This window comes from Limulus polyphemus, unplaced genomic scaffold, assembly GCF_000517525.1.
Source record: "Limulus polyphemus unplaced genomic scaffold, Limulus_polyphemus-2.1.2 Scaffold2640, whole genome shotgun sequence".
In the NCBI taxonomy this organism is placed as follows: domain Eukaryota; kingdom Metazoa; phylum Arthropoda; class Merostomata; order Xiphosura; family Limulidae; genus Limulus; species Limulus polyphemus.
This window is the reverse complement of record NW_013668250.1, coordinates 111,221-123,465: the sequence shown is the minus strand read 5'-3', so window position 1 is coordinate 123,465 and position 12,245 is coordinate 111,221. Positions and strand designations below refer to the sequence as shown.

General features: G+C 32.5%; 1 long non-coding RNA gene across 2 annotated transcripts in view; it reads left to right on the top strand.

The window, feature by feature from the left end:
- Nucleotides 1-7,992: 7,992 nt before the first annotated feature.
- The window catches only part of LOC106467510, a 6,625-nt gene continuing 2,372 nt past the window's right edge, over nt 7,993-12,245 (top strand). Inside the window, exons 1-2 of one of the 2 annotated variants that reach the window (XR_001291335.2) lie at nt 7,993-8,066; nt 8,189-8,215. This is a non-coding gene — a long non-coding RNA (uncharacterized LOC106467510). Of the gene's footprint in view, nt 8,072-8,188; nt 8,216-12,245 lie in introns of both variants that reach the window. The other variant, XR_002612438.1, reaches the window with a different exon arrangement.

Genomic DNA, 12,245 nt, shown 5'->3' with positions numbered 1-12,245 from the left:
TAAATACCAAAACCTTCTTTAGTTAAAACTTACGTACTTGAGAATGGTCGCATCAGTGATCGATATGTCGTACCCGTTCTAAAAAACAAACCTTCCTTACTGTAAAAGCTCTAACTTGTAATAAAATTTATACTGAGATGTTAATCGCTAAAAACCTGGAGAAATTCATTAAACGACTCGACGTTGTTAAACTCTTCAAAAATGTCATCAAAATATCTCCTTTTAAACACAGGCTTTAAATGTTCAGAACAGGACTGTAGCCAGTTTTTTCATGAAAGCATAGGGAATGGTTAGCAAGGTCAGGAACAAGGCCGGAGCCCATATCCACTCCATTAACCTGTCCATATATTGTACCGTTAAACATAAAAGGAGATTGTTTCGTCGCAAGACGTACAAGAGTTTTAAAAGCATCTTTCATTTTACCCTGTACAGTTCCATGCTCAGCAAACACGAGGCAAGAGAACAAAGATAAACGGATTTATCTAGAGACATATGTGTAAACAATGAGTCGATATCATAACTAACACAATGAATGGTTTGAAAAACATTACAACTTTTGTATGTGTTCCTCTGTGCTAACTTCTTAATCAGAATTTACGTAACACAATGAAAATCATCATTAAACTATGCCTGTTTTACGGTATTGACAAATTCAAAAGTATTGTTAAAAGAATATTCATTCTGTACAAACTCATTCAAAAACAGAATAAAAATATTCCTAATTATAGATACCTACATTAGAAATAATATGTCTAACTAAACTCCCTGTTTGTGAACCTTGGGAACTCCATATAAAACCCCGCACTCCCTGTTTGTGAATTTTAGGAAGTCCATTTGTTGAGGTAATCTACCTTGTTTAAAATTTCAACCCCATTGCTTTTATCTGGTTCAGTGATTGTGATGTCCTTACATTTTTTTTTTAAACTTTCAAAGCCTGATTGATGTTTCTTTACTTAGTTCTTTCTTTTAGGACTAAAGTCTTGTAACATCCAGAGGGCAAAAACAGCGAGTTGAGTTTTAACATGTTCAAAGGTTGTGCACCCATCTTTACAAATTTGACATTTAAACAACTTTTGTAAGACAGTTTCAAAACCTACGAAATAATACTCTATAGTTTATCATCGAAGTTTACCTTGTTTTAATGTCCGTTCTCTTTCAGTATGGTTCTCTATCATGAGGTTTAATTCCTTTTAATCAGCTGAAAATTTCTCATTATAATGCAAACCACCGGAAATCATTCATATTAATCTACAGTTTAACCAACACAGATTTATTATTTTCTTTTCATTTTTAACAAACTAAATAAATACTAGGATGTAGAAAATCTGCAGGTATTGATTACTCAGAATATGAGATAAATCAGGAAAATATACACACGAAACTGGAAAATCTGTGCAGAAAGTTAATTAAGACATTATGTTCCAATACATTGCTTAAACTTATCTGACGTCTCGAAAGAATAAAGGATTAATATAGTTTCAAATACTGAAATTACTTGATGATGAAAATTAGTTGTTGTTTTTTTATCGAAAAACGGTTCGGCTGCTTATACTAAAACAATCTGTTGACTCAAAAATATGAAATATACATGGACTGCAAAAATTGGCAATATTTGTTTGCGTGAAAAAGTGAGCAATTGTTTTAGATTTTAAAATAATTTATTGAAAGCGATATAGTAGGCTACTTTTTAAAATAAATTTGAATAATTTATAATGCCTTAGAATTTACTGTTGCCAATTAAATTTACTTTGATTGTTTAAAAATATGTGTTTATCATAATGAAATCACTTCTGTTGTTACAATAAAATTCAGGTTTCTTGCTATTTTTTAACAAGTTGTATGTGTTTATAACAGATTTACATCTTTATTCGAAGTCATTTTAATCAGATGCAGATAATTCCAAAGTTGAACGTATGTCGAAGGTGTTACAGTTTACAGTGCTGTATGTGTCTCGTTTGATATTCTTTGCCATATTCAGCAGACAGGAAGTTAAGATCGAATTGTATTAAATAACTAAATATTAACTCAAATTTTTTCTTCCTTATTTTTCATATTTTGTAACTCTTATAGAGTAAGACTGCTCATCAGTCTTATAATGGGGCGTAATAAATATAACTATAAATGAATGCATATAAATCCAACACAAAGTATATAAATAATTCATGAAAATGAACAACAAAAGACATGCATTAATTTGCTTGTTTTCTTTCATTCTAATGATTTACGTGCAATTATCTCTATAGAAACACATATATATGTTTGTTTGTACAAAAATAAATACGTTAAATTTAAATCATGTATACGTCATTTATTTTTTAGAATAATACACTTATATGGATTTTAAGTATTCAGCTCATGGTGTGGGACTTTTTCTTACAATAAGTTATTGTTTCATTTGATATTTCTTTTAAACTGTAATGAAAAGTTATTTTGGTTGTAACCTTCTCTTGTAACCTACTTCATTTCTTGTTTAGCAAATAACAGCAGTTTTATTTACGGCAACTCAGGTTTTATTCAGTTCTTTCCTTTAATCTATTCAGCTTGTGGTGTTAACAGCGATTATGTTATTCTAGTGTCACATCAGTTTTTTCTTTGGAGATCGTAAAACAATTTTAATAATAAAGCTATAAGAAATTCTTTGCTTCCAACGGCTATCCTAATGGATAATTTTCTTCAGTTTAGTTTGGTTATATTAGAAGCATAATTTTAGATGAGGTAGCGATGAGAGACAGTAACTCGTTTTTTAATTTTCTTCAATCCTCAGCGGCTTAGTACTGAAAATTAAACAATAACTTATATAAAATATTCATCTTCTGAAAAATGCAGATGTTAACTGCTTTGATTCTAATATTTTGACCCAAATAACTATACTACTTAAACATATCACAAAGTATATCAAACACTATTACTTTGTGTGTGTATGTGTGGCGCTTGGCTCGCAATCTGAGGGTCGCAGGTTCGAATTCCACGAAACATGCTCATCTTTTCAGTCGTGGGGGCGTTATAATGTTTGTAATAGAGTAGCCCAAGAGTTGGCGGTGAGAGATGATGACTGGCTACCTTCCCTCTAGTCTTCACTGCTGAATTAGGGACGTCTAACGCAGATAGCTCTCGTGTTGCTTTGCGTGAAATTCAAACGAATAAACTTTTTTTTGTTTCTTTTCGGTTTGGTGTCAATAATACTAGATCCAAGGGCCCAACAACGTATGTACTTACATTTTTATACTGGTCATTGTTTCCATAAGATAACATTTAACAATGTTGTAATAGATAGATTTTTCTTGTTCGCGTGTGAAAACATTGCGGTCATCCTATTATAATTTTACCCCCACCAGTGACTCTGTTGTAATTCTGAGGGCTCACACCGCTAAAAACCGGGTTTCGAAATTCTACAGCTTTGCGCCCAACAACAATCAATTATAATTTTTCAACCGCGTTTATATCGCCATCTAGAGACAGAGAGAGGAAATAAAATGTACTTAACCTAATACTGGAAGCAATTCACTCGATTTACGTAAGTACATATATCCAAACAGACGTAGATTAATTTTAACTTGCCATTTTTTTTATATTTCTCAAGATATATTTGCTATTAGTAGGTGATGATTTATGATGTGAACTTCAGTTTTAACAAAATGTCCGGGTCATATGTTTAGCACATATCTCAGGTGGTCAAAATTATAGGATAGGGTTGTCTAATATTTGATTAATGAAGGGCTGGACAGTAAGTAATCTAAGTACCGGAGGACTATTTTTTCCATTTTAAATACGTTCATCTAAGTATTTGAACTAATGCAGAAATGTTATTGTTCGTATCATGACAAACTTAGTGTGGGTCTTGGTGAAATTACTTGAGGTGCTAGATGTGGCTCGTGGTCTTGTGTGGACAAATTTCACCATAAAATGACAGAAATATACAGACAGACAGACTTGAATATTACATCTGAAACTGTCATGACTTAATAGATGATAATAATTAACCAAGGAGAAGATGCTGTGAGGCTAAGTTCCGTAACCCAAACATATCGACGGAATAACAAAAAGCTAACCAGGAGTCCGAAAACCGGAATTAGCTGGATTTAAAGGACGAAGTTCAATTAAGAATACTTCAGATGAGAAGTCATTATTTAAAAAAAAAACAGTTCACGAATAATTGAATTCATTAATGGGTTTCTTTGTTTGTTGGCCCAGCATGGCCAGGTGGTTATCTGTGCTGTTCCCACCAAGGGTATCAAAATCTGGTTTTAGCATTGTAAGCCTTCAGACTTATCACTGAGCCACTGGAGAGCTCAATGTGTTAAATTTTCATTTGTTGTTTTCTGAATTAATTGTCAGGAAAGTTTGGTTATTTGACGTTAAACACAAAGCTGTACGACTCCCTGCTGAGCCATGGAAAGTGGGATCGTTGATGAGAAACCTTGTAACACCTTGGTTCATATTGGTTCTATAGCTATCGATGCTCGATTTGATCCGGTAATACAAACAGAAACATTATATTCAGAGACGAAGCAAGAAAATGGATTGATGCAAAAAGCGGGTAGTCATAAAATTCCAGCAACATGAATGTTATGAGTCTCTCACAGTAGAAACCTTCTTTACACAACATGATATGTGAGTAATTGATACAGGGAAGGAGCAGTGTTAGAGTCCATGCTTTTTCTTTAGCTTAGATGTTAATATTGTTGTTTCGCTAGAAGGAGATTTGACGTTATGTAATGAGCGTAGGGATTGGATTAATGACTAGATCCTCTTGAAAGTTTAGGAAATGATTTGAGAAGCATAAAACGTGAGATAGGCTAAAGTACGTGATGACTGATTATTCAGTTAAATATTTATTAATCACTTTGTCTTGTACTGCCAATCAATTAGTCAATTATTTCAGTTTTGTGAAAACTGAGTTTATGTTTCGACTAAAAAATAAGGATACGAGAATGTGTTATACATACGAAAGAAGTTAGCAAGTAAGTGAAATTGATGTATTAGTGTTTTGTGTGAAATTAGGACTATCAGTGAACTTGAAGTTATATTGGAAGAAATATAATGTTTTTGATATCATTGAGTGGAGTGGACATTGCTCTACTTTCACCAATTAATCCAAAAGAACACGCCCGACAATTGAATTTTTAGGAGATCTTTTTAAGTTTGGTTGTAATAGCTTTCGTTCTGCTTTGAAACACAGGGTTACATGCTGTTTAATAGGGATAGAGTATTAAAGAGGGGGGAGGAGTGGCTTTATATTTAAAATGTGAGTTACATCCTCTTAAATTTGATGATATCAAAGATAATAGCAAGGAGATTGAATCCATTTGGGTTTATATTAGTGGATATAAAGAGAAAATTATTTTAGTGGAAATTTGTTACAGACCACAAAATGATACTGATGAAATTAGTGACAAACTTTACAATGAAATTAAGATTTCAGCTGTTAATGAAGTCATAACTGTGGATGCTTTTAATTTCAGGCATAAAGATTGGGAAATGATAGAGTTAAACCATGAGGGAAAAAAAGGTTTTTGGAAACTGTTCAGGATGGCTTTCTTCATCAATTAGTCAAGGAACCTACTAGAAACAATGTTATTTTAGATTTATTGTTAACTTCAAATATAACTTCAAAGATAAATTTTTAAATATTCAAGGTAAACATATTCCTTATTCAAAGAAAAGGGTAGCTGCAAGTAAATAAACCAGGTTGGCTCACAAAGAGTTTAAGAGATAAAATTTTAAAAAAACATAAGAAATTTAAGACATTTAAATTGACTGGTATGACAGGAGATTTAGAAGATCAAGAAAGTTGGTGAAACAGGAAATTATAACATCAAATATGATGTATGAGAAAAGGTTGGCTGAAAATGTAAAAATTAACAGTAAGAATTTCTTTAAATACATTAAGGGTAAACAAAATGTTAAGATGGGGGTAGGACCCTTGGGAGATGATAACGAAAGACTAGTATCTGATGATTATGAGATGACTGGGTTATTAAATTTTGCTTTTTTCATCGATTTTGCTAACGAAGATTTAAGCAGTATTCCACATCTTGAACAGTTGATAAATGAAAACAAGATCAAACAAGATGACTGCATTAATTCTGAGCTGGTTAAGAAAAAATTTCGAAGTATGAAAAACGATAAGGCTCCTGGGCCAGATAATATTTCCCCAAGGGTTTTGAAGGAGGTTGAAGAATGTATATGTGAGCCACTTGCAACTATTTTTTGTCAGTCCTTGAATAGTGGGCAGGTATCATAGGATTGAAAGTTAGCTATTGTAACTCCTCTTTTCAAGAGGGATGTGATACAAATTTTCCCAGTAATTATAAACCCATTAGTCTTACATCAATTATGGAAAAAGTTTTGGAAAGACTCTTAAAAGATGCTTTGCAAAGTTATTTAACAAAGTTTAGAATTTTATTGGATAGTCAACATGGTTTCACTAAGCGCAAATTTTGCCTTTCAAATCTTTTGATATTCTTTGAAAATGTTACTACTTATGTAAATGGGGGGTAAGGGTGTAGATTTGGTGTATCTGGATTTTCGGAAGGCATTTGACAAGGTGCCACATAAAAGGCTTGTAAAAAGTTATCTCTATAGGTGTGGGGGATAAGTTAGCAAATTGGATAGAAGAGTGGCTGGATGGAAGAAGGCAGAGTGTTGTTACAAATGGAGTTCAGTCAAACTAGATTAATGTCACAAGTGAGATACCTCAAGGCTCAGACCTTTGCTCTTTTTGATTTACATCAATAACATAGATGAAGGAATAGTCAATAAATTGCTAAAATTTGCAAATGATATTAAGGTCTTGGGTGTTGCTAACTATGAAGATGGTAATGCTGCTTTAGTGAGTTGGGCAAATAAATGGCAGATGGGTTCTAATTATAATAAATGCAAGATAATGCATGAGGGTTATCATAATTTGAATTATAAGTATAATTTGGATGGCAATAACCTTAACAGTGTTATGAAGGAAAAGGATCTTGGTGTAATAGTCGATTGGTCTCTAAAGCCATCCAAGCAGTTTGCTGTTGCTAGTGGTAGGGCAAATAGGATTTTAGGTTGTATCTACAGAAATATCGAACACAATACAATACAATATCATTGTCCCAGTCACTGGTTAGGCCACATTTGGAATATTGTGTTCAGTCTTGGGCTCCTTGCCTAAGGAAAGACATTGAATTTTTGGAAAGGGTTCAGAGAAGGACTACTAGAATGGTGCTTGGGGTGGATGGGTTGTCATATGAGGAGAGTTTGAAATCTCTCAAATTGTTTTATCTTTAAAAAAGAAGAATTAGAGGGGATCTGACTGAGGGGTTTAAGACAGTAAAGGGAATTGATAATGTTGATGCATCATCTTTTTCATACTTAACAGTGAGAATAGTGGGACTAGGGAACATACATATATACATTGGCAGGGTAAGAGTCATCTTCAGCTAAGACAGTATTATTTTTCTAACAGGGTGGTTGGCCTTTGGAATGGGTTGTCTTCGGACGTTGTAGAGGCAGTAAATTTAAGTGAGTTTCAAAAAAAAATATTTTAATTTAGTTTAAAAGATGGAACAGCCAAGATGGACAAATAAGTCCCATGTTGTCCCAAAACGTTATGTTATGTTGTGTTAACTTGTTTTTGTTTTTTCGATAGCGGTAACACACTAACTTGATGCATTTTTAAGTGTATAATAATAGCTTTGTTTTTGCTGTAAGGAAATATTTATATAACACGCTATGTTGTAAATTACTTTTTCTTATTGATAAAACAGTCCATCGTTAAAAACTTTCGGAAATATTTACACATGGAAAAAATAAAAATAAAGAAACAGCATTTCTGATGACAGTTACAAAAAAAAGTATTAAAACTAACTTTAGTCTTTTAATAAAAAATAATTTCACTAATTTTTTCAAATGAAAATACATTGAATGTCGGTATTATTTCAATAATATTCTTCTCTAAATGAAAAGGCGTACAAAAAATGTTATATTACATTTATTTCTTCCCCTGGTGATGATAAGGGAAATTCGTTCTCGTCAATTCGCGTTCGTAGAGTTATTGTGTTCTCTTTATATCGTGAAGTGTTAAGGTAAGGTATGAAAATGTTTTGATGATGTGTTGTTAAATTGTTAATAAATAAATCTATGTGCATCAACGTTTCTCGTTAGTAATATATTGAGTTTTAATCGTATTTTATATCTATTGTTTCAGCCTTGACGTTTGATAATGAGAGCGAAGGTAAGAAGATAATTTTAATCACAATGACATCATTTTTAATTTTATTAATCAAGCATAGTTCGGTTTAGGCTAACTTAAAGACTAACTTTCAGTTTTAAGTTAACGATTGTGATAGTGTAATATGCTTTGTTAATATTGTAATTACAAAAGTTTTACTAAAAGACATGTAATTTATCTTAACACTAACAGTGAAAAAACCAAACTAATTACAGTAGTATTAGTATGTAGGCAGGCCTGTGAATGTAATGTCTTAGTCTTTCTTTACAATATTGTATTTGTAATATGTGTAATTTGTGCTAAATCAGTAAATGTTTCTTACTAAGTTACTTAGTGAAAGTTATTATTAGAAGTTGAAGAATGCAGAATTAGCTTCTCTTCTTTTAAAGAATGATGTGTAATTGAATTCAAAGGAGAATAGAAAACACATTTTCGAAAGAAAAGCCTAAATGCAAAACACAGTGGTTAATACTTTATATGGAATCATTAACTCAAGTTTATTGAATTTTCCAGTGCATTTCAAACACCATAAGTAGGTCAAAGTTTGCTGTAGTTACTATAGACACCAATCCAAAAAAAGCAGAAGTTTATAAAAAAGAAAATTTAATGCATAAACATTGAATAGTACAAACTTTTATTAAGTAATGAATGTAAGCCCTCTTCTTATAGTTATACAAAGTTATAGCAATATTTTAGTTTCAGAACACTAACTTGTACTATGATACATTGTTTAACTTAGAACTTGTGAAAAATTAGTGTCATAAACTTTCTATCCAAAGTATAAATAACTGGTTTACAATGGATTTCAAACTATCAATTCTCTTAATCAGCTCAATCAGATCCCTTCTAACTCTTTGTTTTTGAAAAGAAAACAATTTGAATTTTTGATATCTTAAGCTATTATATGTCAACCTTCATATCCCCAGTATAATTTGAGTTATCCTTTTATTAACCCTTTCCAACAATTCAATAACTTTTCCTAAAGTAAGAAGCCCAGGACATAAAATAGTTCTCCAAATGTGGCCTAATCAATGACCTGTATTGTGTAATTATAACATCTTTAGACTTGTATTCAGTATTTCTCTAGAAACAACATAAAATCTTATTTTCGTTACCACTAGCAACATTACTTGGATGGCATAAGAGACTATTCAACCAGAACACCAAGATCCTTTTCATTCTTCTTACTTCTAAACTTATTCCCGTCAAAGTCATACTTAAAATTTAAATTATGACAACCCATATGCATGTATTATAATTAAAAGCCTTTTGCCTTTTATTTATCCAACATGCCAAAGTAAATCAATTTTTTAAAGCAGCATCACCATCCTCAAAGCCAACAACACCTAAAACCTTAATATCTTCAGCAAATTTAAATAATTTATTGACCATTCCTTTATCTGTCTCACTGATAAGAGCAAAGATCTTAACACTGAGCCATGACATACCCCTCTTGTGGCATTAATCCAGTTTGACTAAATTCGATTTGTAGTAATCCTTCACTTTCTTTTATCCGGTTATCTTTCTGTACAATTAGCCAACTTATCCCCTACACCAACTTCTGTTATCTACTTTGTTCTATTGAATAGAGGCTTTTCACTTTGGAGACTTGTTGCAAATGTGGGTACATTCTGGCATGACTTTTCATTGAACCTTCAAGGGGAGTTCTTCAGACACTGCAAGAACCACTGTGTGTTACAGATACAGCATGATAGCATAAAGTTTTGTATGAGTTTTAGATATGCTGACTTAAAAAATTTAGTGAAGCAGTTTGTCAGAAAAAAATCTTCCCACTAAAATCATGGGAAGGATCTCTGAGTATTGGATTGCTGTTACCATTCTACATGAAAAGTGCATTTTATCCTTTCAACTTGACAACCTATTTATGCTCCCCTTTTCAAATTATGGATCCATCTATGGAAATTTGTGACCCAACAGTGATGGATGTCATTCCTTTTTCTGTCTTTAGAGAAAGGCATAAAATGAATTTTCTTTCAAAGAAAGTAGTTTCAAACAGTAAAACATATCTCTGTCAGATACAGTGTTTCCTTAAAGTGCATCTTGACAGTTTTTAGCAGGGGTTTCATTAATAAAACAGTTTATTTGTATATAAAAAGAGTCCAAATATTTATTGAAATTTTTTCAAACGTACAGAAGTGTTTACAAGAATGATTACATCTTACTATGAAATTTCTCCCATAAATACTCATTTGCACAGTCATGCATGTTTGTTTTTGCTTCATGTCACTGGGCAAAAAAAATTAAAACTATTATGCAGTTATGGTAGTCTTGTCAACAAATTTTTCAAAATTGCTAAGGAAAATATGTACATAAAAAAATTAAGTTTGTTCTTTTGTATGAAATGTTCCTTCTATTTAAACAGCATTATTCAACATGTGATTTTATATTAGCTCAAATGAAGGAAAGAGCTAGTGCACTTGACTTGTTATTGCATCAAGGCAACATTTGTTTTGTAAAAGATATAAAGTAAAATGGAAATGGATATTTTGAATCAATGTGACATAAATATGCATGTAATGATGGGTAGCTTGAAATTGCATTATCTTTACATGTAAGCATCAAGTCTTGCTATGAAAACGTACTTCCCTGAATGTTTAAAATTGTATATCTTAGAGTGTTTATATACCAATTTTTATCCTTTCTGTAAGAAGTGAATGTCTCGTGTCATGTTTCACATATCTGATCCACTAATATATTCAAGTCAAAAAATGTTGTGATGATGCTGTACTCAGCATAAATCCTGTACACAGAAACCTACTTATTTGCTGTTATTTGTAAATGGAGTAAGAACAGGTAAGGCACTAAATGTTTATACACATTAGTTTTTGGGTGCAGGCTTTAAGCTAAATGCAATGTCATCGCAACACTGTGGAACTGCTTAAATGTCTTGGGGAAAAAACATACTTGCTTGTCCTGACCAAGTGTGTTGGATAGGTTTTATACATTTCATAAGACAAGGTGACAATGAACAGAAACAACTTTTACATACAATATGTGACTGCAACACTGCCCCTAGTCAACTGAAACCTATGGATTGCAGTCCTTTTAGGGCCTCCTCCAGTTAAATTCCCCACAGGCAATACTATTGTCAATGCAACAGGAAGCCATTGAAGAAGCTGTTATGTATGAGGTTAGTTACCTTTTTTCCAATTTCAGATCCACAAAGACTTGGATTCTTCAGCTTCCTGCAAGCTTGTGTTTGTGGAATATTTAGAAACTTTTAACAGTTGAGTGTGGATCAAGCAAAAAGTCCCTTGACAAGTAGAACATGGAGCCTCCGACCATGTTCTTCAAATAATGACTGTTTCAGTGTATATGGCCAGCTTCCATTTATATACCCTTTCAGTGTTGCCCTACTGTAGAACTGTTGGCTTTACAATGACAATTTTTTTCAGTAAGTATGACCATACCTGAGCAGTGGTGGGAAGGATTATGTCTAGGTTCACTTGCACCTTCTGCTCAGCACCTTCTGCTACAATAAAGGAATTACTTGAAAAGTTCCAAGTGATTTAGAATGTTTGTTTCCCCTCTGATACTGAACAATGGATGAATTTACTTTTGTATAAGTATGTAAAACATTGTTTGGATTTTGTTGCTTTGTCATATATGGAAATCCTCTGTAAATCAGGTTCACTCTCTTATGCTGCTGCTTGACGGGTGACCTCAAACAACAAACACAATGCCCAGTTGTGCTGCCATCTGTGGCTGGGCAGAATGTGGTATAGAGTTCCTACATGCATTGGATTCAGCCATCTTCTGCTTTATGTAGATAATGGCAGCTTCTTTATGATGCAATTCCATTTTTGTATCTCCCATTAACAACAGAAAAAAAAATCATATATAAGCAAATCTTTTATATATGACAACCTATGTAAATTATTTTACTTATCTTAGAATGATCACAGAAAATATACAATTCGAGTTTAAAGTACTAAGGATTATCTGACATGAAGATTTGTTATTTTGTTGAATTTCACACAAAGCTATATGAAGGTTGTATGTGCTCTCCCCC